At 42.3% G+C, this 27,981-nt stretch overlaps 2 long non-coding RNA genes and 11 other non-coding genes across 13 annotated transcripts in view; all 13 read right to left on the reverse strand.

Moving 5' to 3' along the window:
- Positions 1 to 11,589, reverse strand: part of LOC134483370 (uncharacterized) — a 56,565-nt gene extending 44,976 nt beyond the window's left edge. The window contains exon 1 of the long non-coding RNA XR_010060235.1: positions 1 to 11,589. This exon is cut by the window's left edge and continues 19,521 nt beyond it. This is a non-coding gene — a long non-coding RNA (uncharacterized LOC134483370).
- On the reverse strand, positions 1,072 to 1,164 carry LOC134485431 (small nucleolar RNA SNORD116). The gene has a single exon (XR_010063470.1). It is a non-coding gene; the product is annotated as a small nucleolar RNA SNORD116 (small nucleolar RNA).
- On the reverse strand, positions 3,758 to 3,850 carry LOC134485432 (small nucleolar RNA SNORD116). The gene has a single exon (XR_010063471.1). It is a non-coding gene; the product is annotated as a small nucleolar RNA SNORD116 (small nucleolar RNA).
- On the reverse strand, positions 6,330 to 6,422 carry LOC134485433 (small nucleolar RNA SNORD116). The gene has a single exon (XR_010063472.1). It is a non-coding gene; the product is annotated as a small nucleolar RNA SNORD116 (small nucleolar RNA).
- On the reverse strand, positions 8,902 to 8,994 carry LOC134485501 (small nucleolar RNA SNORD116). Its single transcript, XR_010063539.1, has one exon. It is a non-coding gene; the product is annotated as a small nucleolar RNA SNORD116 (small nucleolar RNA).
- Positions 11,473 to 11,565, reverse strand: LOC134485434 (small nucleolar RNA SNORD116). Its single transcript, XR_010063473.1, has one exon. It is a non-coding gene; the product is annotated as a small nucleolar RNA SNORD116 (small nucleolar RNA).
- Positions 11,590 to 14,044: 2,455 nt separating the features above from the next.
- LOC134485435 (small nucleolar RNA SNORD116) lies at positions 14,045 to 14,137 on the reverse strand. The gene has a single exon (XR_010063474.1). It is a non-coding gene; the product is annotated as a small nucleolar RNA SNORD116 (small nucleolar RNA).
- A 71-nt stretch (positions 14,138 to 14,208) lies between these two features.
- On the reverse strand, positions 14,209 to 27,741 carry LOC134483365 (uncharacterized). Its single transcript, XR_010060231.1, has 3 exons — positions 27,234 to 27,741; positions 24,664 to 24,810; positions 14,209 to 22,240 (listed from the first exon to the last, which is right to left on the reverse strand). It is a non-coding gene; the product is annotated as an uncharacterized LOC134483365 (long non-coding RNA).
- Positions 16,616 to 16,708, reverse strand: LOC134485436 (small nucleolar RNA SNORD116). The gene has a single exon (XR_010063475.1). It is a non-coding gene; the product is annotated as a small nucleolar RNA SNORD116 (small nucleolar RNA).
- Positions 19,183 to 19,275, reverse strand: LOC134485467 (small nucleolar RNA SNORD116). The gene has a single exon (XR_010063505.1). It is a non-coding gene; the product is annotated as a small nucleolar RNA SNORD116 (small nucleolar RNA).
- LOC134485466 (small nucleolar RNA SNORD116) lies at positions 21,748 to 21,840 on the reverse strand. Its single transcript, XR_010063504.1, has one exon. It is a non-coding gene; the product is annotated as a small nucleolar RNA SNORD116 (small nucleolar RNA).
- LOC134485437 (small nucleolar RNA SNORD116) lies at positions 24,318 to 24,410 on the reverse strand. The gene has a single exon (XR_010063476.1). It is a non-coding gene; the product is annotated as a small nucleolar RNA SNORD116 (small nucleolar RNA).
- LOC134485438 (small nucleolar RNA SNORD116) lies at positions 26,888 to 26,980 on the reverse strand. Its single transcript, XR_010063477.1, has one exon. It is a non-coding gene; the product is annotated as a small nucleolar RNA SNORD116 (small nucleolar RNA).
- Positions 27,742 to 27,981: the final 240 nt, after the last annotated feature.

Genomic DNA, 27,981 nt, shown 5'->3' on the forward strand with positions numbered 1-27,981 from the left:
TCACTGAGATATATGTTATTATCAACAGCATGATCCTAAGCATACAGCTCACTTTCATAATCAAATGGAAACACAATTTCTTGTTGATATTTGCTTGGAGAAAAGAACAATGTCTAAGATAACAGGACTACCATCAGCCCCAAAACACATAGCCAAAATGCCAAGTTAACCTTCAGCAAGGCCACATCAAGACCATAAGGAGAGATAATCCCGCAGACACTCCATGCCTATCTTCTACGGCCATACCAAAATATAAAATTCCTAGAAGGAGTGTGTGTAAGATTCAAACTTGCATGCCCACATTCTTAGATCCTAGAAGAGGAGGAGATGTATGTCCAGACCATTTTGGTACAGTCAATCCATAAGAACTGCTGGCAAACTACCCGGATAGACTGACAAAAAATGTCCCAACAATAAACATAGAAACTAGGATTAAAATGGGTGTTCTCCATACATCCATGAAGGTGGTATGAATCCTGGGACATTTGAAAGCATGCACTTCTAAATCCACAGACAAGAAGGCTACATGCCAACCTTTTAAATTCCAAGGCTCTCTTTCCAACCTAATTGCCATGGCCACAATCAGTCTTTCAAGAAAACAGAGCTTTGTTTTCACACAGGAAGAGTCCACATTCCCATAGTTCCTGAGAATTGCTACTGCCTCATTCCACATGTCGCCTGTAACCTTCCCGTTATGTATCTCTGTTTTATGAAACAGAAGTGTCATCATTCATGCGAAGGCTTCAGACACGGACAGAAACACATTTCCTGACATTCCAGTGTACATTGTTGAACTATGCTGCCCCCGCTAAACTTACATTTGCCTCACAACCTACTATACATTATTGCTGATGGAGTTGGTAGGGCTAACTTCCAAGATACTGACAATGATCTCCTCAACCGGAAAGCATGTTATCATTAGAGCAAAAGGTGAAGCCTTGATTTAGGCCATGATTTCTGGTGATTTAGGCAAGCAAAGAACATTCTGACGGCTCTCTCACTGGATCCAAGTCTCGCAAGATGAATGGAGGCCATGTGAGTCCCTCGGTGACATATGTGATCCCAGGTGCTGGACCTCAGTCACGATGATAGTGGCGGTATTGAGTTTTCACTCATTTTGTTCAGCTTTCCAAGGAATGTTTTATTGGAAATCATCATCGATCCAAGCACGCTGGTGTACCCCCTGCCATGACACTTAGTATACTCAAAATAGATCAGGTTTGGTGAGCGAACAGAATTCAAGACATTCACATCCTTTACCACGAACCAATGGGCCTATTCTCCAATCACAGGAGTAGCAACAGGCAGTGAGGCTGAACCAGATCCCAAAGGATCATGATTCATGGTTGGGAACTCCTGCGAGCTCCATCAACACTTGAGCACTTTGAGTTCCTTTGGAAAGTCAAGTGTTTCTTACCTTTCACTTCAGGTATCCTCAGGCAAGAGAACTTCAACTGAGGACTTCAGGGCAGGCGATGTTAGGCTTCTTCCAACTTCATCTGATGTTCCATACTCAGTTCCTCTGCAAGCCGTCCTTTTCCGGTATGAGACAGGGACTCTGTCCCTGAAAATGAAGCAAATAGCACATTCCCCCACTTTATTGGATTCCTTGCATATCATGGAGACTGTGATGCATTGTTGTTAGTTCTTAATTTATCGAACACTTGGGCTCTCTCAGCACTCCTTCCGTCCTCTAGAAATTTGCCCTCACAATCCATATCAGAGATATTTTTCCTCCAAGGAACTGCTTGGGGACATAATTTTCCCAATTCTATCACCGAATTCCTGGAGGTTACCATGCAACAAAGTTCTTAAGATGGGACGAAGCCAATATCTGATCCCGAAAACTACAGTAGTATGTACATCACTTGAGAACCATCCAAAGAAATTGGCACGAGGTACACAACAGAATGAGACCACTAACATGGCTTAATGGAAGTGTCTACAAAAATAAGTATATCTCAGTTCAGCCGGATATGACAGAGAAAATCAGGCCTTACTCTTCCCATGGAAACCATCAGAATCTTATAGATTTGGCCACAATCGGAGCACCATCCATAATCATAACATACTACACCTATTAGTCCTACTCTGCCTTCGATGAGATCTGATTCAAATATCATATAAGATTCTCATCCACGTTAGATGAATGGACTTCTTTGGTTCTTTTTTTTTTTTTTTTTTTTCCGGAGCTGGGGACCGAACCCAGGGCCTTGTGCTTCCTAGGCAAGCGCTCTACCACTGAGCTAAATCCCCAGCCCCGATGAATGGACTTCTTATGTACTCTTTCTCTATCTCGCTTCTTCACTTTCTCTCTGAAATTGACTTGCAGTGACTCTCCTAGCTTCTCACTTTCTCACTCACATTCTCTCTATTTGGTTTCCTTATTTCTGTCAATCAAGATATCTGCTTTAATATCACAGTGTCCTCTTTTCCACTTCACCCCCCCTCACTCCCCCCGCTCTCTCTTTCTGTCTCTCACTGTCTTCCTCTGTCTCACACATGCTTAGCCTCTTCAACAATTGTTCTTTCTCTATCTCTGTCCATGCTCATATATCTCCTATTCAGGTTTTGACTGGTTCTAAATTCCTGTGAGTGCTATTGCTGTGGTATCTGACATTGATCACCACGGAGAAAGTGTCTGTTCAAACCCTCTCAGGTCATCAAACACAAGCATAACCTGTAGTCACTGAGATATATGTTATTATCAACAGCATGATCCTAAGCATACAGCTCACTTTCATAATCAAATGGAAACACAATTTCTTGTTGATATTTGCTTGGAGAAAAGAACAATGTCTAAGATAACAGGACTACCATCAGCCCCAAAACACATAGCCAAAATGCCAAGTTAACCTTCAGCAAGGCCACATCAAGACCATAAGGAGAGATAATCCCGCAGACACTCCATGCCTATCTTCTACGGCCATACCAAAATATAAAATTCCTAGAAGGAGTGTGTGTAAGATTCAAACTTGCATGCTCACATTCTTAGATCCTAGAAGAGGAGGAGATGTATGTCCAGACCATTTTGATACAGTCAATCCATAAGAACTGCTGGCAAACTACCCGGATAGACTGACAAAAAATGTCCCAACAATAAACATAGAAACTAGGATTAAAATGGGTGTTCTTCATACATCCATGAAGGTGGTATGAATCCTGGGACATTTGAAAGCATGCACTTCTAAATCCACAGACAAAAAGGCTACATGCCAACCTTTTAAATTCCAAGGCTCTCTTTCCAACCTAATTGCCATGGCCACAATCAGTCTTTCAAGAAAACAGAGCTTTGTTTTCACACAGGAAGAGTCCACATTCCCATAGTTCCTGAGAATTGCTACTGCCTCATTCCACATGTCGCCTGTAACCTTCCCGTTATGTATCTCTGTTTTATGAAACAGAAGTGTCATCATTCATGCGAAGGCTTCAGACACGGACAGAAACACATTTCCTGACATTCCAGTGTACATTGTTGAACTATGCTGCCCCCGGTAAACTTACATTTGCCTCACAACCTACTATACATTATTGCTGATGGAGTTGGTAGGGCTAACTTCCAAGATACTGACAATGATCTCCTCAACCGGAAAGCATGTTATCATTAGAGCAAAAGGTGAAGCCTTGATTTAGGCCATGATTTCTGGTGATTTAGGCAAGCAAAGAACATTCTGAAGGCTCTCTCACTGGATCCAAGTCTCGCAAGATGAATGGAGGCCATGTGAGTCCCTCGGTGACATATGTGATCCCAGGTGCTGGACCTCAGTCACGATGATAGTGGCGGTATTGAGTTTTCACTCATTTTGTTCAGCTTTCCAAGGAATGTTTTATTGGAAATCATCATCGATCCAAGCACGCTGGTGTACCCCCTGCCATGACACTTAGTATACTCAAAATAGATCAGGTTTGGTGAGCGAACAGAATTCAAGACATTCACATCCTTTACCACGAACCAATGGGCCTATTCTCCAATCACAGGAGTAGCCACAGACAGTGAGACTGAACCAGGTCCCATAGGATCATGATTCAAGGTTGGGAACTCCTGTGAGCTCTATCAACACCTGAGCACTTTGAGTTCCTTTGGAAAGTCAAGTGTTTCTTACCTTTCACTTCAGGTATCCTCAGGCAAGAGAGCTTCAACTGAGGACTTCAGGGCAGGCGATGTTAGGCTTCTTCCAACTTCATCTGATGTTCCATACTCAGTTCCTCTGCAAGCCGTCCTTTTCCGGTATGAGACAGGGACTCTGTCCCTGAAAGTAAAGCAAATAGCACATACCCCCACTTTATTGGATTCCTTGCAAATCATGGAGACTGTGATGCATTGTTGTTAGTTCTTAATTTATCGAACACTTGGGCTCTCTCAGCACTCCTTCCGTCTTCTAGAAATTTGCCCTCACAATCCATATCAGAGATATTTTTCCTCCAAGGAACTGTTTGGGGACATAATTTTCCCAATTCTATCACCGAATTCCTGGAGGTTACCATGCAACAAAGATCTTAAGATGGGACGAAGCCAATATCTGATCCCGAAAACTACAGTAGTATGTACATCACTTGAGAACCATCCAAAGAAATTGGCACGAGGTACACAACAGAATGAGACCACTAACATGGCTTAATGGAAGTTGTCTACAAAAATAAGTATATCTCAGTTCAGCCGGATATGACAGAGAAAATCAGGCCTTACTCTTCCCATGGAAACCATCAGAATCTTAATAGATTTGGCCACAATCGGAGCACCCTCCATAATCATAACATACTACACCTATTAGTCCTACTCTGCCTTCGATGAGATCTGATTCAAATATCATATAAGATTCTCATCCACGTTAGATGAATGGACTTCTTATGTACTCTTTCTCTATCTCGCTTCTTCACTTTCTCTCTGAAATTGACTTGCAGTGACTCTCCGAGCTTCTCAGTTTCTCACTCACATTCTCCCTATTTGGTTTCCTTATTTCTGTCAATCAAGATATCTGCTTTAATATCACAGTGTCCTCTTTTCCACTTCACCCCCCCTCTCTCCCCCCGCTCTCTCTTTCTGTCTCTCACTGTCTTCCTCTGTCTCACACATGCTTAGCCTCTTCAACAATTGTTCTTTCTCTCTGTCTCTGTCCATGCTCATATATCTCCTATTCAGGTTTTGACTGGTTCTAAATTCCTGTGAGTGCTATTGCTGTGGTATCTGACATTGATCACCACAGAGAAAGTGTCTGTTCAAACCCTCTCAGGTCACCAAACACAAGCATAACCTGTAGTCACTGAGATATATGTTATTATCAACAGCATGATCCTAAGCATACAGCTCACTTTCATAATCAAATGGAAACACAATTTCTTGTTGATATTTGCTTGGAGAAAAGAACAATGTCTAAGATAACAGGACTACCATCAGCCCCAAAACACATAGCCAAAATGCCAAGTTAACCTTCAGCAAGGCCACATCAAGACCATAAGGAGAGATAATCCCGCAGACACTCCATGCCTATCTTCTACGGCCATACCAAAATATAAAATTCCTAGAAGGAGTGTGTGTAAGATTCAAACTTGCATGCCCACATTCTTAGATCCTAGAAGAGGAGGAGATGTATGTCCAGACCATTTTGGTACAGTCAATCCATAAGAACTGCTGGCAAACTACCCGGATAGACTGACAAAAAATGTCCCAACAATAAACATAGAAACTAGGATTAAAATGGGTGTTCTCCATACATCCATGAAGGTGGTATGAATCCTGGGACATTTGAAAGCATGCACTTCTAAATCCACAGACAAGAAGGCTACATGCCAACCTTTTAAATTCCAAGGCTCTCTTTCCAACCTAATTGCCATGGCCACAATCAGTCTTTCAAGAAAACAGAGCTTTGTTTTCACACAGGAAGAGTCCACATTCCCATAGTTCCTGAGAATTGCTACTGCCTCATTCCACATGTCGCCTGTAACCTTCCCGTTATGTATCTCTGTTTTATGAAACAGAAGTGTCATCATTCATGCGAAGGCTTCAGACACGGACAGAAACACATTTCCTGACATTCCAGTGTACATTGTTGAACTATGCTGCCCCCGCTAAACTTACATTTGCCTCACAACCTACTATACATTATTGCTGATGGAGTTGGTAGGGCTAACTTCCAAGATACTGACAATGATCTCCTCAACCGGAAAGCATGTTATCATTAGAGCAAAAGGTGAAGCCTTGATTTAGGCCATGATTTCTGGTGATTTAGGCAAGCAAAGAACATTCTGACGGCTCTCTCACTGGATCCAAGTCTCGCAAGATGAATGGAGGCCATGTGAGTCCCTCGGTGACATATGTGATCCCAGGTGCTGGACCTCAGTCACGATGATAGTGGCGGTATTGAGTTTTCACTCATTTTGTTCAGCTTTCCAAGGAATGTTTTATTGGAAATCATCATCGATCCAAGCACGCTGGTGTACCCCCTGCCATGACACTTAGTATACTCAAAATAGATCAGGTTTGGTGAGCGAACAGAATTCAAGACATTCACATCCTTTACCACGAACCAATGGGCCTATTCTCCAATCACAGGAGTAGCCACAGACAGTGAGACTGAACCAGGTCCCATAGGATCATGATTCAAGGTTGGGAACTCCTGTGAGCTCTATCAACACCTGAGCACTTTGAGTTCCTTTGGAAAGTCAAGTGTTTCTTACCTTTCACTTCAGGTATCCTCAGGCAAGAGAGCTTCAACTGAGGACTTCAGGGCAGGCGATGTTAGGCTTCTTCCAACTTCATCTGATGTTCCATACTCAGTTCCTCTGCAAGCCGTCCTTTTCCGGTATGAGACAGGGACTCTGTCCCTGAAAGTAAAGCAAATAGCACATACCCCCACTTTATTGGATTCCTTGCAAATCATGGAGACTGTGATGCATTGTTGTTAGTTCTTAATTTATCGAACACTTGGGCTCTCTCAGCACTCCTTCCGTCTTCTAGAAATTTGCCCTCACAATCCATATCAGAGATATTTTTCCTCCAAGGAACTGTTTGGGGACATAATTTTCCCAATTCTATCACCGAATTCCTGGAGGTTACCATGCAACAAAGATCTTAAGATGGGACGAAGCCAATATCTGATCCCGAAAACTACAGTAGTATGTACATCACTTGAGAACCATCCAAAGAAATTGGCACGAGGTACACAACAGAATGAGACCACTAACATGGCTTAATGGAAGTTGTCTACAAAAATAAGTATATCTCAGTTCAGCCGGATATGACAGAGAAAATCAGGCCTTACTCTTCCCATGGAAACCATCAGAATCTTAATAGATTTGGCCACAATCGGAGCACCCTCCATAATCATAACATACTACACCTATTAGTCCTACTCTGCCTTCGATGAGATCTGATTCAAATATCATATAAGATTCTCATCCACGTTAGATGAATGGACTTCTTATGTACTCTTTCTCTATCTCGCTTCTTCACTTTCTCTCTGAAATTGACTTGCAGTGACTCTCCGAGCTTCTCAGTTTCTCACTCACATTCTCCCTATTTGGTTTCCTTATTTCTGTCAATCAAGATATCTGCTTTAATATCACAGTGTCCTCTTTTCCACTTCACCCCCCCTCTCTCCCCCCGCTCTCTCTTTCTGTCTCTCACTGTCTTCCTCTGTCTCACACATGCTTAGCCTCTTCAACAATTGTTCTTTCTCTCTGTCTCTGTCCATGCTCATATATCTCCTATTCAGGTTTTGACTGGTTCTAAATTCCTGTGAGTGCTATTGCTGTGGTATCTGACATTGATCACCACAGAGAAAGTGTCTGTTCAAACCCTCTCAGGTCACCAAACACAAGCATAACCTGTAGTCACTGAGATATATGTTATTATCAACAGCATGATCCTAAGCATACAGCTCACTTTCATAATCAAATGGAAACACAATTTCTTGTTGATATTTGCTTGGAGAAAAGAACAATGTCTAAGATAACAGGACTACCATCAGCCCCAAAACACATAGCCAAAATGCCAAGTTAACCTTCAGCAAGGCCACATCAAGACCATAAGGAGAGATAATCCCGCAGACACTCCATGCCTATCTTCTACGGCCATACCAAAATATAAAATTCCTAGAAGGAGTGTGTGTAAGATTCAAACTTGCATGCCCACATTCTTAGATCCTAGAAGAGGAGGAGATGTATGTCCAGACCATTTTGGTACAGTCAATCCATAAGAACTGCTGGCAAACTACCCGGATAGACTGACAAAAAATGTCCCAACAATAAACATAGAAACTAGGATTAAAATGGGTGTTCTCCATACATCCATGAAGGTGGTATGAATCCTGGGACATTTGAAAGCATGCACTTCTAAATCCACAGACAAGAAGGCTACATGCCAACCTTTTAAATTCCAAGGCTCTCTTTCCAACCTAATTGCCATGGCCACAATCAGTCTTTCAAGAAAACAGAGCTTTGTTTTCACACAGGAAGAGTCCACATTCCCATAGTTCCTGAGAATTGCTACTGCCTCATTCCACATGTCGCCTGTAACCTTCCCGTTATGTATCTCTGTTTTATGAAACAGAAGTGTCATCATTCATGCGAAGGCTTCAGACACGGACAGAAACACATTTCCTGACATTCCAGTGTACATTGTTGAACTATGCTGCCCCCGCTAAACTTACATTTGCCTCACAACCTACTATACATTATTGCTGATGGAGTTGGTAGGGCTAACTTCCAAGATACTGACAATGATCTCCTCAACCGGAAAGCATGTTATCATTAGAGCAAAAGGTGAAGCCTTGATTTAGGCCATGATTTCTGGTGATTTAGGCAAGCAAAGAACATTCTGAAGGCTCTCTCACTGGATCCAAGTCTTGCAGGATGAATGGAGGCCATGTGAGTCCCTCGGTGACATATGTGATCCCAGGTGCTGGACCTCAGTCACGATGATAGTGGCGGTATTGAGTTTTCACTCATTTTGTTCAGCTTTCCAAGGAATGTTTTATTGGAAATCATAATCGATCCAAGCACGCTGGTGTACCCCCTGTCATGACACTTAGTATACTCAAAATAGATCAGGTTTGGTGAGCGAACAGAATTCAAGACATTCACATCCTTTACCACGAACCAATGGGCCTATTCTCCAATCACAGGAGTAGCCACAGACAGTGAGACTGAACCAGGTCCCATAGGATCATGATTCAAGGTTGGGAACTCCTGTGAGCTCCATCAACACCTGAGCACTTTGAGTTCCTTTGGAAAGTCAAGTGTTTCTTACCTTTCACTTCAGGTATCCTCAGGCAAGAGAGCTTCAACTGAGGACTTCAGGGCAGGCGATGTTAGGCTTCTTCCAACTTCATCTGATGTTCCATACTCAGTTCCTCTGCAAGCCGTCCTTTTCCGGTATGAGACAGGGACTCTGTCCCTGAAAGTAAAGCAAATAGCACATACCCCCACTTTATTGGATTCCTTGCAAATCATGGAGACTGTGATGCATTGTTGTTAGTTCTTAATTTATCGAACACTTGGGCTCTCTCAGCACTCCTTCCGTCTTCTAGAAATTTGCCCTCACAATCCATATCAGAGATATTTTTCCTCCAAGGAACTGTTTGGGGACATAATTTTCCCAATTCTATCACCGAATTCCTGGAGGTTACCATGCAACAAAGTTCTTAAGATGGGACGAAGCCAATATCTGATCCCGAAAACTACAGTAGTATGTACATCACTTGAGAACCATCCAAAGAAATTGGCACGAGGTACACAACAGAATGAGACCACTAACATGGCTTAATGGAAGTTGTCTACAAAAATAAGTATATCTCAGTTCAGCCGGATATGACAGAGAAAATCAGGCCTTACTCTTCCCATGGAAACCATCAGAATCTTAATAGATTTGGCCACAATCGGAGCACCCTCCATAATCATAACATACTACACCTATTAGTCCTACTCTGCCTTCGATGAGATCTGATTCAAATATCACATAAGATTCTCATCCACGTTAGATGAATGGACTTCTTATGTACTCTTTCTCTATCTCGCTTCTTCACTTTCTCTCTGAAATTGACTTGCAGTGACTCTCCTAGCTTCTCAGTTTCTCACTCACATTCTCCCTATTTGGTTTCCTTATTTCTGTCAATCAAGATATCTGCTTTAATATCACAGTGTCCTCTTTTCCACTTCACACCCCCTCTCTCCCCCCGCTCTCTCTTTCTGTCTCTCACTGTCTTCCTCTGTCTCACACATGCTTAGCCTCTTCAACAATTGTTCTTTCTCTCTGTCTCTGTCCATGCTCATATATCTCCTATTCAGGTTTTGACTGGTTCTAAATTCCTGTGAGTGCTATTGCTGTGGTATCTGACATTGATCACCACAGAGAAAGTGTCTGTTCAAACCCTCTCAGGTCACCAAACACAAGCATAACCTGTAGTCACTGAGATATATGTTATTATCAACAGCATGATCCTAAGCATACAGCTCACTTTCATAATCAAATGGAAACACAATTTCTTGTTGATATTTGCTTGGAGAAAAGAACAATGTCTAAGATAACAGGACTACCATCAGCCCCAAAACACATAGCCAAAATGCCAAGTTAACCTTCAGCAAGGCCACATCAAGACCATAAGGAGAGATAATCCCGCAGACAAACCATGCCTATCTTCTACGGCCATACCAAAATATAAAATTCCTAGAAGGAGTGTGTGTAAGATTCAAACTTGCATGATCACATTCTTAGATCCTAGAAGAGGAGGAGATGTATGTCCAGACCATTTTGGTACAGTCAATCCATAAGAACTGCTGGCAAACTACCCGGATAGACTGACAAAAATGTCCCAACAATAAACATAGAAACTAGGATTAACATGGGTGTTCTCCATATATCCATGAAGGTGGTATGAATCCTGGGACATTTGAAAGCACGCACTTCTAAATCCACAGACAAGAAGGCTACATGCCAACCTTTTAAATTCCAAGGCTCTCTTTCCAACCTAATTGCCATGGCCACAATCAGTCTTTCAAGAAAACAGAGCTTTGTTTTCACACAGGAAGAGTCCACATTCCCATAGTTCCTGAGAATTGCTACTGCCTCATTCCACATGTCGCCTTTAACCTTCCCGTTATGTATCTCTGTTTTATGAAACAGAAGTGTCATCATTCATGCGAAGGCTTCAGACACGGACAGAAACACATTTCCTGACATTCCAGTGTACATTGTTGAACTATGCTGCCCCCGCTAAACTTACATTTTCCTCACAACCTACTATACATTATTGCTGAAGGAGTTGATAGGGCTAAATTCCAAGATACTGACAATGATCTCCTCAACCGGAAAGCATGTTATCATTAGAGCAAAAGGTGAAGCCTTGATTTAGGCCATGATTTCTGGTGATTTAGGCAAGCAAAGAACATTCTGAAGACTCTCTCACTGGATCCAAGCCTTGCAAGATGAATGGAGGCCATGTGAGTCCCTCGGTGACATTTGTGATCCCAGGTGCTGGACCTCAGTCACGATGATAGTGGCGGTATTGAGTTTTCACTCATTTTGTTCAGCTTTCCAAGGAATGTTTTATTGGAAATCATCATCGATCCAAGCACGCTGGTGTACCCCCTGCCATGACACTTAGTATACTCAAAATAGATCAGGTTTGGTGAGCGAACAGAATTCAAGACATTCACATCCTTTACCACGAACCAATGGGCCTATTCTCCAATCACAGGAGTAGCCACAGGCAGTGAGCCTGAACCAGGTCCCAAAGGATCATGATTCAAGGTTGGGAACTCCTGTGAGTCCATCAACACCTGAGCACTTTGAGTTCCTTTGGAAAGTCAAGTGTTTCTTACCTTTCACTTCAGGTATCCTCAGGCAAGAGAGCTTCAACTGAGGACTTCAGGGCAGGCGATGTTAGGCTTCTTCCAACTTCATCTGATGTTCCATACTCAGTTCCTCTGCAAGCCGTCCTTTTCCGGTATGAGACAGGGACTCTGTCCCTGAAAGTAAAGCAAATAGCACATAACCCCACTTTATTGGATTCCTTGCAAATCATGGAGACTGTGATGCATTGTTGTTAGTTCTTAATTTATCGAACACTTGGGCTCTCTCAGCACTCCTTCCGTCTTCTAGAAATTTGCCCTCACAATCCATATCAGAGATATTTTTCCTCCAAGGAACTGTTTGGGGACATAATTTTCCCAATTCTATCACCGAATTCCTGGAGGTTACCATGCAACAAAGTTCTTAAGATGGGACGCAGCCAATATCTGATCCCGAAAACTACAGTAGTATGTACATCACTTGAGAACCATCCAAAGAAATTGGCACGAGGTACACAACAGAATGAGACCACTAACATGGCTAATGGAAGTTGTCTACAAAAATAAGTATATCTCAGTTCAGCCGGATATGACAGAGAAAATCAGGCCTTACTCTTCCCATGGAAACCATCAGAATCTTAATAGCTTTGGTCACAATCGGAGCTCCCTCCATAATCATAACATACTACACCTATTAGTCCTACTCTGCCTTCGATGAGAACCGATTCAAATATCATATAAGATTCTCATCCACATTAGATGAATGGACTTCTTATGTACTCTTTCTCTATCTCGCTTCTTCACTTTCTCTCTGAAATTGACTTGCAGTGACTCTCCTAGCTTCTCAGTTTCTCACTCACATTCTCCCTATTTGGTTTCCTTATTTCTGTCAATCAATATATCTGCTTTAATATCACAGTGTCCTCTTTTCCACTTCACCCTCCCTCTCTCCCCCCGCTCTCTCTTTCTGTCTCTCACTGTCTTCCTCTGTCTCACACATGCTTAGCCTCTTCAACAATTGTTCTTTCTCTCTGTCTCTGTCCATGCTCATTTATCTCCTATTCAGGTTTTGACTGGTTCTAAATTCCTGTGAGTGCTATTGCTGTGGTATCTGACATTGATCACCACAGAGAAAGTGTCTGTTCAAACCCTCTCAGGTCACCAAACACAAGCATAACCTGTAGTCACTGAGATATATGTTATTATCAACAGCATGATCCTAAGCATACAGTTCACTTTCATAATCAAATGGAAACACAATTTCTTGTTGATATTTGCTTTAGAGAAAAGAACAATGTCTAAGATATCAGGACTACCATCAGCCCCAAAACACATAGCCAAAATGCCAAGTTAACCCTCAGCAAGGCCACATCAAGACCATAAGGAGAGATTATCCCGCAGACACTCCATGCCTATCTTCTACGGCCATACCAAAATATAAAATTACTAGAAGGAGTGTGTGTAAGATTCAAACTTGCATGCTCACATTCTTAGATCCTAGAAGAGGAGGAGATGTATGTCCAGACCATTTTGGTACAGTCAATCCATAAGAACTGCTGGCAAACTACCCGGATAGACTGACAAAAAATGTCCCAACAATAAACATAGAAACTAGGATTAAAATGGGTGTTCTCCATACATCCATGAAGGTGGTATGAATCCTGGGACATTTGAAAGCATGCACTTCTAAATCCACAGACAAGAAGGCTACATGCCAACCTTTTAAATTCCAAGGCTCTCTTTCCAACCTAATTTTCCATGGCCACAATCAGTCTTTCAAGAAAACAGAGCTTTGTTTTCACACAGGAAGAGTCCACATTCCCATAATTCCTGAGAATTGCTACTGCCTCATTCCACATGTCGCCTGTAACCTTCCCATTATGTATCTCTGTTTTATGAAACAGAAGAGTCATCATTCATGCGAAGGCTTCAGACACGGACAGAAACACATTTCCTGACATTCCAGTGTACATTGTTGAACTATGCTGCCCCCGCTAAACTTACATTTGCCTCACAACCTACTATACATTATTGCTGAAGGAGTTGGTAGGGCTAAATTCCAAGATACTGACAATGATCTCCTCAACCGGAAAGCATGTTATCATTAGAGCAAAAGGTGAAACCTTGATTTAGGCCATGATTTCTGGTGATTTAGGCAAGCAAAGAACATTCTGAAGGCTCTCTCACTGGATCCAAGCCTCGCAAGATGAATGGAGGCCATGTGAGTCCCTCGGTGACATTTGTGATCCCAGGTGCTGGACCTCAGTCACGATGATAGTGGCGGTATTGAGTTTTCACTCATTTTGTTCAGCTTTCCAAGGAATGTTTTATTGGAAATCATCATCGATCCAAGCACGCTGGTGTACCCCCTGCCATGACACTTAGTATACTCAAAATAGATCAGGTTTGGTGAGCGAACAGAATTCAAGACATTCACATCCTTTACCACGAACCAATGGGCCTATTCTCCAATCACAGGAGTAGCCACAGGCAGTGAGCCTGAACCAGGTCCCAAAGGATCATGATTCAAGGTTGGGAACTCCTGTGAGTCCATCAACACCTGAGCACTTTGAGTTCCTTTGGAAAGTCAAGTGTTTCTTACCTTTCACTTCAGGTATCCTCAGGCAAGAGAGCTTCAACTGAGGACTTCAGGGCAGGCGATGTTAGGCTTCTTCCAACTTCATCTGATGTTCCATACTCAGTTCCTCTGCAAGCCGTCCTTGTCCGGTATGAGACAGGGACTCTGTCCCTGAAAGTAAAGCAAATAGCACATACCCCCACTTTATTGGATTCCTTGCAAATCATGGAGACTGTGATGCATTGTTGTTAGTTCTTAATTTATCGAACACTTGGGCTCTCTCAGCACTCCTTCCGTCTTCTAGAAATTTGCCCTCACAATCCATATCAGAGATATTTTTCCTCCAAGGAACTGTTTGGGGACATAATTTTCCCAATTCTATCACCGAATTCCTGGAGGTTACCATGCAACAAAGTTCTTAAGATGGGACGGAGCCAATATCTGATCCCGAAAACTACAGTAGTATGTACATCACTTGAGAACCATCCAAAGAAATTGGCACGAGGTACACAACAGAATGAGACCACTAACATGGCTTAATGGAAGTTGTCTACAAAAATAAGTATATCTCAGTTCAGCCGGATATGACAGAGAAAATCAGGCCTTACTCTTCCCATGGAAACAATCAGAATCTTAATAGCTTTGGTCACAATCGGAGCTCCCTCCATAATCATAACATACTACACCTATTAGTCCTACTCTGCCTTCGATGAGAACCGATTCAAATATCATATAAGATTCTCATCCACATTAGATGAATGGACTTCTTATGTACTCTTTCTCTATCTCGCTTCTTCACTTTCTCTCTGAAATTGACTTGCAGTGACTCTCCTAGCTTCTCAGTTTCTCACTCACATTCTCCCTATTTGGTTTCCTTATTTCTGTCAATCAATATATCTGCTTTAATATCACAGTGTCCTCTTTTCCACTTCACCCTCCCTCTCTCCCCCCGCTCTCTCTTTCTGTCTCTCACTGTCTTCCTCTGTCTCTCACATGCTTAGCCTCTTCAACAATTGTTCTTTCTCTCTGTCTCTGTCCATGCTCATATATCTCCTATTCAGGTTTTGACTGGTTCTAAATTCCTGTGAGTGCTATTGCTGTGGTATCTGACATTGATCACCACAGAGAAAGTGTCTGTTCAAACCCTCTCAGGTCACCAAACACAAGCATAACCTGTAGTCACTGAGATATATGCTATTATCAACAGCATGATCCTAACCATACAGCTCACTTTCATAATCAAATGGAAACACAATTTCTTGTTGATATTTGCTTGGAGAAAAGAACAATGTCTAAGATAACAGGACTACCATCAGCCCCAAAACACATAGCCAAAATGCCAAGTTAACCTTCAGCAAGGCCACATCAAGACCATAAGGAGAGATTATCCCGCAGACACTCCATGCCTATCTTCTACGGCCATACCAAAATATAAAATTCCTAGAAGGAGTGTGTGTAAGATTCAAACTTGCATGCTCACATTCTTAGATCCTAGAAGAGGAGGAGATGTATGTCCAGACCATTGTGGTACAGTCAATCCATAAGAACTGCTGGCAAACTACCCGGATAGACTGACAAAAAATGTCCCAACAATAAACATAGAAACTAGGATTGAAATGGGTGTTCTCCATACATCCATGAAGGTGGTATGAATCCTGGGACATTTGAAAGCATGCACTTCTAAATCCACAGACAAGAAGGCTACATGCCAACCTTTTAAATTCCAAGGCTCTCTTTCCAACCTAATTGCCATGGCCACAATCAGTCTTTCAAGAAAACAGAGCTTTGTTTTCACACAGGAAGAGTCCACATTCCCATAATTCCTGAGAATTGCTACTGCCTCATTCCACATGTCGCCTGTAACCTTCCCGTTATGTATCTCTGTTTTATGAAACAGAAGTGTCATCATTCATGCGAAGGCTTCAGACACGGTCAGAAACACATTTCCTGACATTCCAGTGTACATTGTTGAACTATGCTGCCCCCGCTAAACTTACATTTTCCTCACAACCTACTATACATTATTGCTGAAGGAGTTGGTAGGGCTAAATTCCAAGATACTGACAATGATCTCCTCAACCGGAAAGCATGTTATCATTAGAGCAAAAGGTGAAACCTTGATTTAGGCCATGATTTCTGGTGATTTAGGCAAGCAAAGAACATTCTGAAGGCTCTCTCACTGGATCCAAGCCTCGCAAGATGAATGGAGGCCATGTGAGTCCCTCGGTGACATTTGTGATCCCAGGTGCTGGACCTCAGTCACGATGATAGTGGCGGTATTGAGTTTTCACTCATTTTGTTCAGCTTTCCAAGGAATGTTTTATTGGAAATCATCATCGATCCAAGCACGCTGGTGTACCCCCTGCCATGACACTTAGTATACTCAAAATAGATCAGGTTTGGTGAGCGAACAGAATTCAAGACATTCACATACTTTACCACGAACCAATGGGCCTATTCTCCAATCACTGGAGTAGCCACAGGCAGTGAGCCTGAACCAGGTCCCAAAGGATCATGATTCAAGGTTGGGAACTCCTGTGAGTCCATCAACACCTGAGCACTTTGAGTTCCTTTGGAAAGTCAAGTGTTTCTTACCTTTCACTTCAGGTATCCTCAGGCAAGAGAGCTTCAACTGAGGACTTCAGGGCAGGCGATGTTAGGCTTCTTCCAACTTCATCTGATGTTCCATACTCAGTTCCTCTGCAAGCCGTCCTTTTCCGGTATGAGACAGGGACTCTGTCCCTGAAAGTAAAGCAAATAGCACATAACCCCACTTTATTGGATTCCTTGCAAATCATGGAGACTGTGATGCATTGTTGTTAGTTCTTAATTTATCGAACACTTGGGCTCTCTCAGCACTCCTTCCGTCTTCTAGAAATTTGCCCTCACAATCCATATCAGAGATATTTTTCCTCCAAGGAACTGTTTGGGGACATAATTTTCCCAATTCTATCACCGAATTCCTGGAGGTTACCATGCAACAAAGTTCTTAAGATGGGACGATGCCAATATCTGATCCCGAAAACTACAGTAGTATGTACATCACTTGAGAACCATCCAAAGAAATTGGCACGAGGTACACAACAGAATGAGACCACTAACATGGCTTAATGGAAGTTGTCTACAAAAATAAGTAAATCTCAGTTCAGCCGGATATGACAGAGAAAATCAGGCCTTACTCTTCCCATGGAAACAATCAGAATTTTAATAGCTTTGGTCACAATCGGAGCTCCCTCCATAATCATAACATACTACACCTATTAGTCCTACTCTGCCTTCGATGAGAACCGATTCAAATATCATATAAGATTCTCATCCACATTAGATGAATGGACTTCTTATGTACTCTTTCTCTATCTCGCTTCTTCACTTTCTCTCTGAAATTGACTTGCAGTGACTCTCCTAGCTTCTCAGTTTCTCACTCACATTCTCTCTATTTGGTTTCCTTATTTCTGTCAATCAAGATATCTGCTTTAATATCACAGTGTCCTCTTTTCCACTTCACACCCCCTCTCTTCCCCCCTCTCTCTCTTCTGTTTCTCACTGTCTTCCTCTGTCTCAGACATGCTTAGCCTCTTCAACAATTGTTCTTGCTCTGTCTCTCTCCATGCTCATATATCTCCTATTCAGGTTTTGACTGGTACTAAATTCCTGTGAGTGCTATTGCTGTGGTATCTGACATTGATCACCACAGAGAAAGTGTCTGTTCAAACCCTCTCAGGTCACCAAACACAAGCATAACCTGTAGTAACTGAGATATATGTTATTATCAACAGCATGATCTGAACCATACAGCTCACTTTCATAATCAAATGGAAACACACTTTCTTGTTGATATTTGCTTGGAGAAAAGAACAATGTCTAAGATAACAGGACTACCATCAGCCCCAAAACACATAGCCAAAATGCCAAGTTAACCTTCAGCAAGGCCACATCAAGACCATAAGGAGAGATAATCCCGCAGACACTACATGCCTATCTTCTATGGCCTTACCAAAATATAAAATTCCTAGAAGGAGTGTGTGTAAGATTCAAACTTGCATGCTCACATTCTTAGATCCTAGAAGAGGAGGAGATGTATGTCCAGACCATTTTGGTACAGTCAATCCATAAGAACTGCTGGCAAACTACCCGGATAGACTGACAAAAATGTCCCAACAATAAACATAGAAATAGGATTAAAATGGGTGTTCTCCATACATCCATGAAGGTGGTATGAATCCTGGGACATTTGAAAGCATGCACTTCTAGAATCCACCGACAAGAAGGCTACATGCCAACCTTTTAAATTCCAAGGCTCTCTTTCCAACCCAGTTGACATGGCCACAATCAGTCTTTCAAGAAAACAGAGCTTTTTTTTAACACAGGAAGATTCCACATTCCCATAGTTCCTGATAATTGCTACTGCCTCATTCCACATGTCGCCTGTAACCTTCCCGTTATGTATCTCTGTTTTATGAAACAGAAGTGTCATCATTCATGCGAAGGCTTCAGACACGGACAGAAACACATTTCCTGACATTCCAGTGTACATTTTGAACTATGCTGTCCCCGCTAAACTTACATTTTCCTCACAACCTACTATACATTATTGCTGATGGAGTTGGTAGGGCTAACTTCCAAGATACTGACAATGATCTCCTCAACCGGAAAGCATGTTATCATTAGAGCAAAAGGTGAAGCCTTGATTTAGGCCATGATTTCTGGTGATTTAGGCAAGCAAAGAACATTCTGAAGGCTCTCTCACTGGATCCAAGTCTCGCAAGATGAATGGAGGCCATGTGAGTTTCTCAGTGACATTTGTGATCCCAGGTGCTGGACCTCAGTCACGATGATAGTGGCGGTATTGAGTTTTCACTCATTTTGTTCAGCTTTCCAAGGAATGTTTTATTGGAAATCATCATCGGTCCAAGCACGCTGGTGTACCCCCTGCCATGACACTTAGTATACTCAAAATAGATCAGGTTTGGTGAGCGAACAGAATTCAAGACATTCACATCCTTTACCACGAACCTATGGGCCTATTCTCCAATCACAGGAGTAGCAACAGGCAGTGAGGCTGAACCAGATCCCAAAGGATCATGATTCATGGTTGGGAACTCCTGCGAGCTCCATCAACACTTGAGCACTTTGAGTTCCTTTGGAAAGTCAAGTGTTTCTTACCTTTCACTTCAGGTATCCTCAGGCAAGAGAACTTCAACTGAGGACTTCAGGGCAGGCGATGTTAGGCTTCTTCCAACTTCATCTGATGTTCCATACTCAGTTCCTCTGCAAGCCGTCCTTTTCCGGTATGAGACAGGGACTCTGTCCCTGAAAATAAAGCAAATAGCACATTCCCCCACTTTATTGGATTCCTTGCAAATCATGGAGACTGTGATGCACTGTTGTTAGTTCTTAATTTATCGAACACTTGGGCTCTCTCAGCACTCCTTCCGTCCTCTAGAAATTTGCCCTCACAATCTATATCAGAGATATTTTTCCTCCAAGGAACTGTTTGGGGACAAAATTTTCCCAATTCTATCACCGAATTCCTGGAGGTTACCATGCAACAAAGTTCTTAATGGGACGAAGCCAATATCTGATCCCGAAAACTACAGTAGTATGTACATCACTTGAGAACCATCCAAAGAAATTGGCACGAGGTACACAACAGAATGAGACCACTAACATGGCTTAATGGAAGTTGTCTACAAAAATAAGTAAATCTCAGTTCAGCCGGATATGACAGAGAAAATCAGGCCTTACTCTTCCCATGGAATCCATCAGAATCTTAATAGCTTTGGCCACAATCGGAGCTCCCTCCATAATCATAACATACTACACCTATTAGTCCTACTCTGCCTTCGATGAGAACCGATTCAAATATCATATAAGATTCTCATCCACATTAGATGAATGGACTTCTTATGTACTCTTTCTCTATCTCGCTTCTTCACTTTCTCTCTGAAATTGACTTGCAGTGACTCTCCTAGCTTCTCAGTTTCTCACTCACATTCTCTCTATTTGGTTTCCTTATCTGTCAATCAAGATATCTGCTTTGATATCACAGTGTCCTCTTTTCCACTTCACACTCCCTCTCTCCCCCCCCCTCTCTTTCTGTCTCTCACTGTCTTCCTCTGTCTCACACATGCTTAGCCTCTTCAACAATTGTTCTTTCTCTCTGTCTCTGTCCATGCTCATATATCTCCTATTCAGGTTTTGACTGGTACTAAATTCCTGTGAGTGCTATTGCTGTGGTATCTGACATTGATCACCACAGAGAAAGTGTCTGTTCAAACCCTCTCAGGTCACCAAACACAAGCATAACCTGTAGTCAATGAGATATATGTTATTATCAACAGCATGATCCTAAGCATGCAGCTCACTTTCATAATCAAATGGAAACACAATTTCTTGTTGATATTTGCTTGGAGAAAAGAACAATGTCTAAGATAACAGGACTACCATCAGCCCCAAAACACAAAGCCAAAATGCCAAGTTAACCTTCAGCAAGGCCACATCAAGACCATAAGGAGAGATAATCCCGCAGACACTCCATGCCTATCTTCTATGGCCTTACCAAAATATAAAATTCCTAGAAGGAGTTTGTGTAAGATTCAAACTTGCATGCTCACATTCTTAGATCCTAGAAGAGGAGGAGATGTATGTCCAGACCATTTTGGTACAGTCAATCCATAAGAACTGCTGGCAAACTACCCGGATAGACTGACAAAAATGTCCCAACAATAAACATAGAAATAGGATTAAAATGGGTGATCTCCATACATCCATGAAGGTGGTATGAATCCTGGGATATTTGAAAGCATGCACTTCTAGAATCCAGGACAAGAAGGCTACATGCCAACCTTTTAAATTCCAAGGCTCTCTTTCCAACCCAATTGACATGGCCACAATCAGTCTTTCAAGAAAACAGAGCTTTGTTTTCACACAGGAAGAGTCCACATTCCCATAGTTCCTGAGAATTGCTACTGCCTCATTCCACATGTCGCCTGTAACCTTCCCGTTATGTATCTCTGTTTTATGAAACAGAAGTGTCATCATTCATGCGAAGGCTTCAGACACGGACAGAAACACATTTCCTGACATTCCAGTGTACATTTTTGAACTATGCTGCCCCCGCTAAACTTACATTATCCTCACAACCTACTATACATTATTGCTGATGGAGTTGGTAGGGCTAACTTCCAAGATACTGACAATGATCTCCTCAACCGGAAAGCATGTTATCATTAGAGCAAAAGGTGAAGCCTTGATTTAGGCCATGATTTCTGGTGATTTAGGCAAGCAAAGAACATTCTGAAGGCTCTCTCACTGGATCCAAGTCTCGCAAGATGAATGGAGGCCATGTGAGTCCCTCAGTGACATTTGTGATCCCAGGTGCTGGACCTCAGTCACGATGATATTGGCGGTATTGAGTTTTCACTCATTTTGTTCAGCTTTCCAAGGAATGTTTTATTGGAAATCATCATCGATCCAAGCACGCTGGTGTACCCCCTGCCATGACACTTAGTATACTCAAAATAGAACAGGTTTGGTGAGCGAACAGAATTCAAGACATTCACATCCTTTAACACGAACCAATGGGCCTATTCTCCAATCACAGGAGTAGCCACAGGCAGTTTGGCTGAACCAGATCCCAAAGGATCATGATTCATGGTTGGGAATTCCTGCGAGCTCCATCAACACTTGAGCACTTTGAGTTCCTTTGGAAAGTCAAGTGTTTCTTACCTTTCACTTCAGGTATCCTCAGGCAAGAGAACTTCAACTGAGGACTTCAGGGCAGGCGATGTTAGCCTTCTTCCAACTTCATCTGATGTTCCATACTCAGTTCCTTTGCAAGCCGTCCTTTTCCGGTATGAGACAGGGACTCTGTCCCTGAAAATAAAGCAAATAGCACATTCCCCCACTTTATTGGATTCCTTGCAAATCATGGAGACTGTGATGCATTGTTGTTAGTTCTTAATTTATCGAACACTTGGGCTCTCTCAGCACTCCTTCCGTCCTCTAGAAATTTGCCCTCACAATCCATATCAGAGATATTTTTCCCAAAGGAACTGTTTGGGGACATAATTTTCCCAATTCTATCACCGAATTCCTGGAGGTTACCATGCAACCAAGTTCTTAAGATGGGACGAAGCCAATATCTGATCCCGAAAACTACAGTAGTATGTACATCACTTGAGAACCATCCAAAGAAATTGGCACGAGGTACACAACAGAATGAGACCACTAACATGGCTTAATGGAAGTTGTCTACAAAAATAAGTATATCTCAGTTCAGCCGGATATGACAGAGAAAATCAGGCCTTACTCTTCTCATGGAAACCATCAGAATCTTAAGAGCTTTGGCCACAATCGGAGCTCCCTCCATAATCATAACTTACTACACCTATTAGTCCTACTCTGCCTTCGATGAGAACCGATTCAAATATAATATAATATTCTCATCCACATTAGATGAATGGACTTCTTATGTACTCTTTCTCTATCTCGCTTCTTCACTTTTCTCTGAAATTGACTTGCAGTGACTCTCCTAGCTTCTCAGTTTCTCACTCACATTCTCTCTATTTGGTTTCCTTATTTCTGTCAATCAAGATATCTGCTTTAATATCACAGTGTCCTCTTTCCACGTCACACCCCCTCTCTCCCCCCCCCCTCTCTTTCTGTCTCTCACTGTCTTCCTCTGTCTCACACATGCTTAGCCTCTTCAACAATTGTTCTTTCTCTCTGTCTCTGTCCATGCTCATATATCTCCTATTCAGGTTTTGACTGGTACTAAATTCCTGTGAGTGCTATTGCTGTGGTATCTGACATTGATCACCACAGAGAAAGTGTCTGTTCAAACCCTCTCAGGTCACCAAACACAAGCATAACCTGTAGTCACTGAGATATATGTTATTATCAACAGCATGATCCTAACCATACAGCTCACTTTCATAATCAAATGGAAACACACTTTTTTGTTGATATTTGCTTGGAGAAAAGAACAATGTCTAAGATAACAGGACTACCATCAGCCCCAAAACACATAGCCAAAATGCCAAGTTAACCTTCAGCAAGGCCACATCAAGACCATAAGGAGAGATAATCCCGCAGACACTCCATGCCTATCTTCTACGGCCATACCAAAATATAAAATTCCTAGAAGGAGTGTGTGTAAGATTCAAACTTGCATGCCCACATTCTTAGATCCTAGAAGAGGAGGAGATGTATGTCCAGACCATTTTGGTACAGTCAATCCATAAGAACTGCTGGCAAACTACCCGGATAGACTGACAAAAAATGTCCCAACAATAAACATAGAAACTAGGATTAAAATGGGTGTTCTCCATACATCCATGAAGGTGGTATGAATCCTGGGACATTTGAAAGCATGCACTTCTAGAATCCACAGACAAGAAGGCTACATGCCAACCTTTTAAATTCCAAGGCTCTCTTTCCAACCCAATTGACATGGCCACAATCAGTCTTTCAAGAAAACAGAGCTTTGTTTTCACACAGGAAGAGTCCACATTCCCATAGTTCCTGAGAATTGCTACTGCCTCATTCCACATGTCGCCTGTAACCTTCCCGTTATGTATCTCTGTTTTATGAAACAGAAGTGTCATCATTCATGCGAAGGCTTTAGACACGGACAGAAACACATTTCCTGACATTCCAGTGTACATTTTTGAACTATGCTGCCCCCGCTAAACTTACATTTTCCTCACAACCTACTATACATTATTGCTGATGGAGTTGGTAGGGCTAACTTCCAAGATACTGACAATGATCTCCTCAACCGGAAAGCATGTTATCATTAGAGCAAAAGGTGAAGCCTTGATTTAGGCCATGATTTCTGGTGATTTAGGCCAGCAAAGAACATTCTGAAGGCTCTCTCACTGGATCCAAGTCTCGCAAGATGAATGGAGGCCATGTGAGTCCCTCAGTGACATTTGTGATCCCAGGTGCTGGACCTCAGTCACGATGATAGTGGCGGTATTGAGTTTTCACTCATTTTGTTCAGCTTTCCAAGGAATGTTTTATTGGAAATCATCATCGATCCAAGCACGCTGGTGTACCCCCTGCCATGACACTTAGTATACTCAAAATAGAACAGGTTTGGTGAGCGAACAGAATTCAAGACATTCACATCCTTTATCACGAACCAATGGGCCTATTCTCCAATCACAGGAGTAGCCACAGGCAGTTTGGCTGAACCAGATCCCAAAGGATCATGATTCAAGGTTGGGAACTCCTGTGAGCTCCATCAACACCTGAGCACTTTGAGTTCCTTTGGAAAGTCAAGTGTTTCTTACCTTTCACTTCAGGTATCCTCAGGCAAGAGAACTTCAACTGAGGACTTCAGGGCAGGCGATGTTAGCCTTCTTCCAACTTCATCTGATGTTCCATACTCAGTTCCTTTGCAAGCCGTCCTTTTCCGGTATGAGACAGGGACTCTGTCCCTGAAAATAAAGCAAATAGCACATTCCCCCACTTTATTGGATTCCTTGCAAATCATGGAGACTGTGATGCATTGTTGTTAGTTCTTAATTTATCGAACACTTGGGCTCTCTCAGCACTCCTTCCGTCCTCTAGAAATTTGCCCTCACAATCCATATCAGAGATATTTTTCCCAAAGGAACTGTTTGGGGACATAATTTTCCCAATTCTATCACCGAATTCCTGGAGGTTACCATGCAACCAAGTTCTTAAGATGGGACGAAGCCAATATCTGATCCCGAAAACTACAGTAGTATGTACATCACTTGAGAACCATCCAAAGAAATTGGCACGAGGTACACAACAGAATGAGACCACTAACATGGCTTAATGGAAGTTGTCTACAAAAATAAGTATATCTCAGTTCAGCCGGATATGACAGAGAAAATCAGGCCTTACTCTTCTCATGGAAACCATCAGAATCTTAAGAGCTTTGGCCACAATCGGAGCTCCCTCCATAATCATAACTTACTACACCTATTAGACCTACTCTGCCTTCGATGAGAACCGATTCAAATGTAATATAATATTCTCATCCACATTAGATGAATGGACTTCTTATGTACTCTTTCTCTATCTCGCTTCTTCACTTTTCTCTGAAATTGACTTGCAGTGACTCTCCTAGCTTCTCAGTTTCTCACTCACATTCTCTCTATTTGGTTTCCTTATTTCTGTCAATCAAGATATCTGCTTTAATATCACAGTGTCCTCTTTTCCACGTCACACCCCCTCTCTCCCCCCCCCTCTCTTTCTGTCTCTCACTGTCTTCCTCTGTCTCACACATGCTTAGCCTCTTCAACAATTGTTCTTTCTCTCTGTCTCTGTCCATGCTCATATATCTCCTATTCAGGTTTTGACTGGTACTAAATTCCTGTGAGTGCTATTGCTGTGGTATCTGACATTGATCACCACAGAGAAAGTGTCTGTTCAAACCCTCTCAGGTCACCAAACACAAGCATAACCTGTAGTCACTGAGATATATGTTATTATCAACAGCATGATCCTAACCATACAGCTCACTTTCATAATCAAATGGAAACACAATTTCTTGTTGATATTTGCTTGGAGAAAAGAACAATGTCTAAGATAACAGGACTACCATCAGCCCCAAAACACATAGCCAAAATGCCAAGTTAACCTTCAGCAAGGCCACATCAAGACCATAAGGAGAGATAATCCCGCAGACACTCCATGCCTATCTTCTACGGCCATACCAAAATATAAAATTCCTAGAAGGAGTGTGTGTAAGATTCAAACTTGCATGCTCACATTCTTAGATCCTAGAAGAGGAGGAGATGTATGTCCAGACCATTTTGGTACAGTCAATCCATAAGAACTGCTGGCAAACTACCCGGATAGACTGACAAAAAATGTCCCAACAATAAACATAGAAACTAGGATTAAAATGGGTGTTCTCCATACATCCATGAAGGTGGTATGAATCCTGGGACATTTGAAAGCATGCACTTCTAGAATCCACAGACAAGAAGGCTACATGCCAACCTTTTAAATTCCAAGGCTCTCTTTCCAACACAATTGACATGGCCACAATCAGTCTTTCAAGAAAACAGAGCTTTGTTTTCACACAGGAAGAGTCCACATTCCCATAGTTCCTGAGAATTGCTACTGCCTCATTCCACATGTCGCCTGTAACCTTCCCGTTATGTATCTCTGTTTTATGAAACAGAAGTGTCATCATTCATGCGAAGGCTTTAGACACGGACAGAAACACATTTCCTGACATTCCAGTGTACATTTTTGAACTATGCTGCCCCCGCTAAACTTACATTTTCCTCACAACCTACTATACATTATTGCTGATGGAGTTGGTAGGGCTAACTTCCAAGATACTGACAATGATCTCCTCAACCGGAAAGCATGTTATCATTAGAGCAAAAGGTGAAGCCTTGATTTAGGCCATGATTTCTGGTGATTTAGGCCAGCAAAGAACATTCTGAAGGCTCTCTCACTGGATCCAAGTCTCGCAAGATGAATGGAGGCCATGTGAGTCCCTCAGTGACATTTGTGATCCCAGGTGCTGGACCTCAGTCACGATGATAGTGGCGGTATTGAGTTTTCACTCATTTTGTTCAGCTTTCCAAGGAATGTTTTATTGGAAATCATCATCGATCCAAGCACGCTGGTGTACCCCCTGCCATGACACTTAGTGTACTCAAAATAGATCAGGTTTGGTGAGCGAACAGAATTCAAGACATTCACATCCTTTACCACGAACCAATGGGCCTATTCTCCAATCACAGGAGTAGCCACAGGCAGTTTGGCTGAACCAGATCCCAAAGGATCATGATTCATGGTTGGGAACTCCTGCGAGCTCCATCAACACTTGAGCACTTTGAGTTCCTTTGGAAAGTCAAGTGTTTCTTACCTTTCACTTCAGGTATCCTCAGGCAAGAGAACTTCAACTGAGGACTTCAGGGCAGGCGATGTCAGGCTTCTTCCAACTTCATCTGATGTTCCATACTCAGTTCCTCTGCAAGCCGTCCTTTTCCGGTATGAGACAGGGACTCTGTCCCTGAAAATAAAGGAAATAGCACATTCCCCCACTTTATTGGATTCCTTGCAAATGATGGAGACTGTGATGCATTGTTGTTAGTTCTTAATTTATCGAACACTTGGGCTCTCTCAGCACTCCTTCCGTCCTCTAGAAATTTGCCCTCACAATCCATATCAGAGATATTTTTCCTCCAAGGAACTGTTTGGGGACATAATTTTCCCAATTCTATCACCGAATTCCTGGAGGTTACCATGCAACAAAGTTCTTAAGATGGGACGAAGCCAATATCTGATCCCGAAAACTACAGTAGTATGTACATCACTTGAGAACCATCCAAAGAAATTGGCACGAGGTACACAACAGAATGAGACCACTAACATGGCGTAATGGAGGTTGTCTACAAAAATAAGTATATCTCAGTTCAGCCGGATATGACAGAGAAAATCAGGCCTTACTCTTCCCATGGAAACCATCAGAATCTTAAGAGCTTTGGCCACAATCGGAGCTCCCTCCATAATCATAACATACTACAACTATTAGTCCTACTCTGCCTTCGATGAGAACCGATTCAAATATAATATAATATTCTCATCCACATTAGATGAATGGACTTCTTATG

Source organism: Rattus norvegicus, chromosome 1, assembly GCF_036323735.1.
Source record: "Rattus norvegicus strain BN/NHsdMcwi chromosome 1, GRCr8, whole genome shotgun sequence".
NCBI classification, from domain to species: Eukaryota; Metazoa; Chordata; class Mammalia; order Rodentia; family Muridae; genus Rattus; species Rattus norvegicus.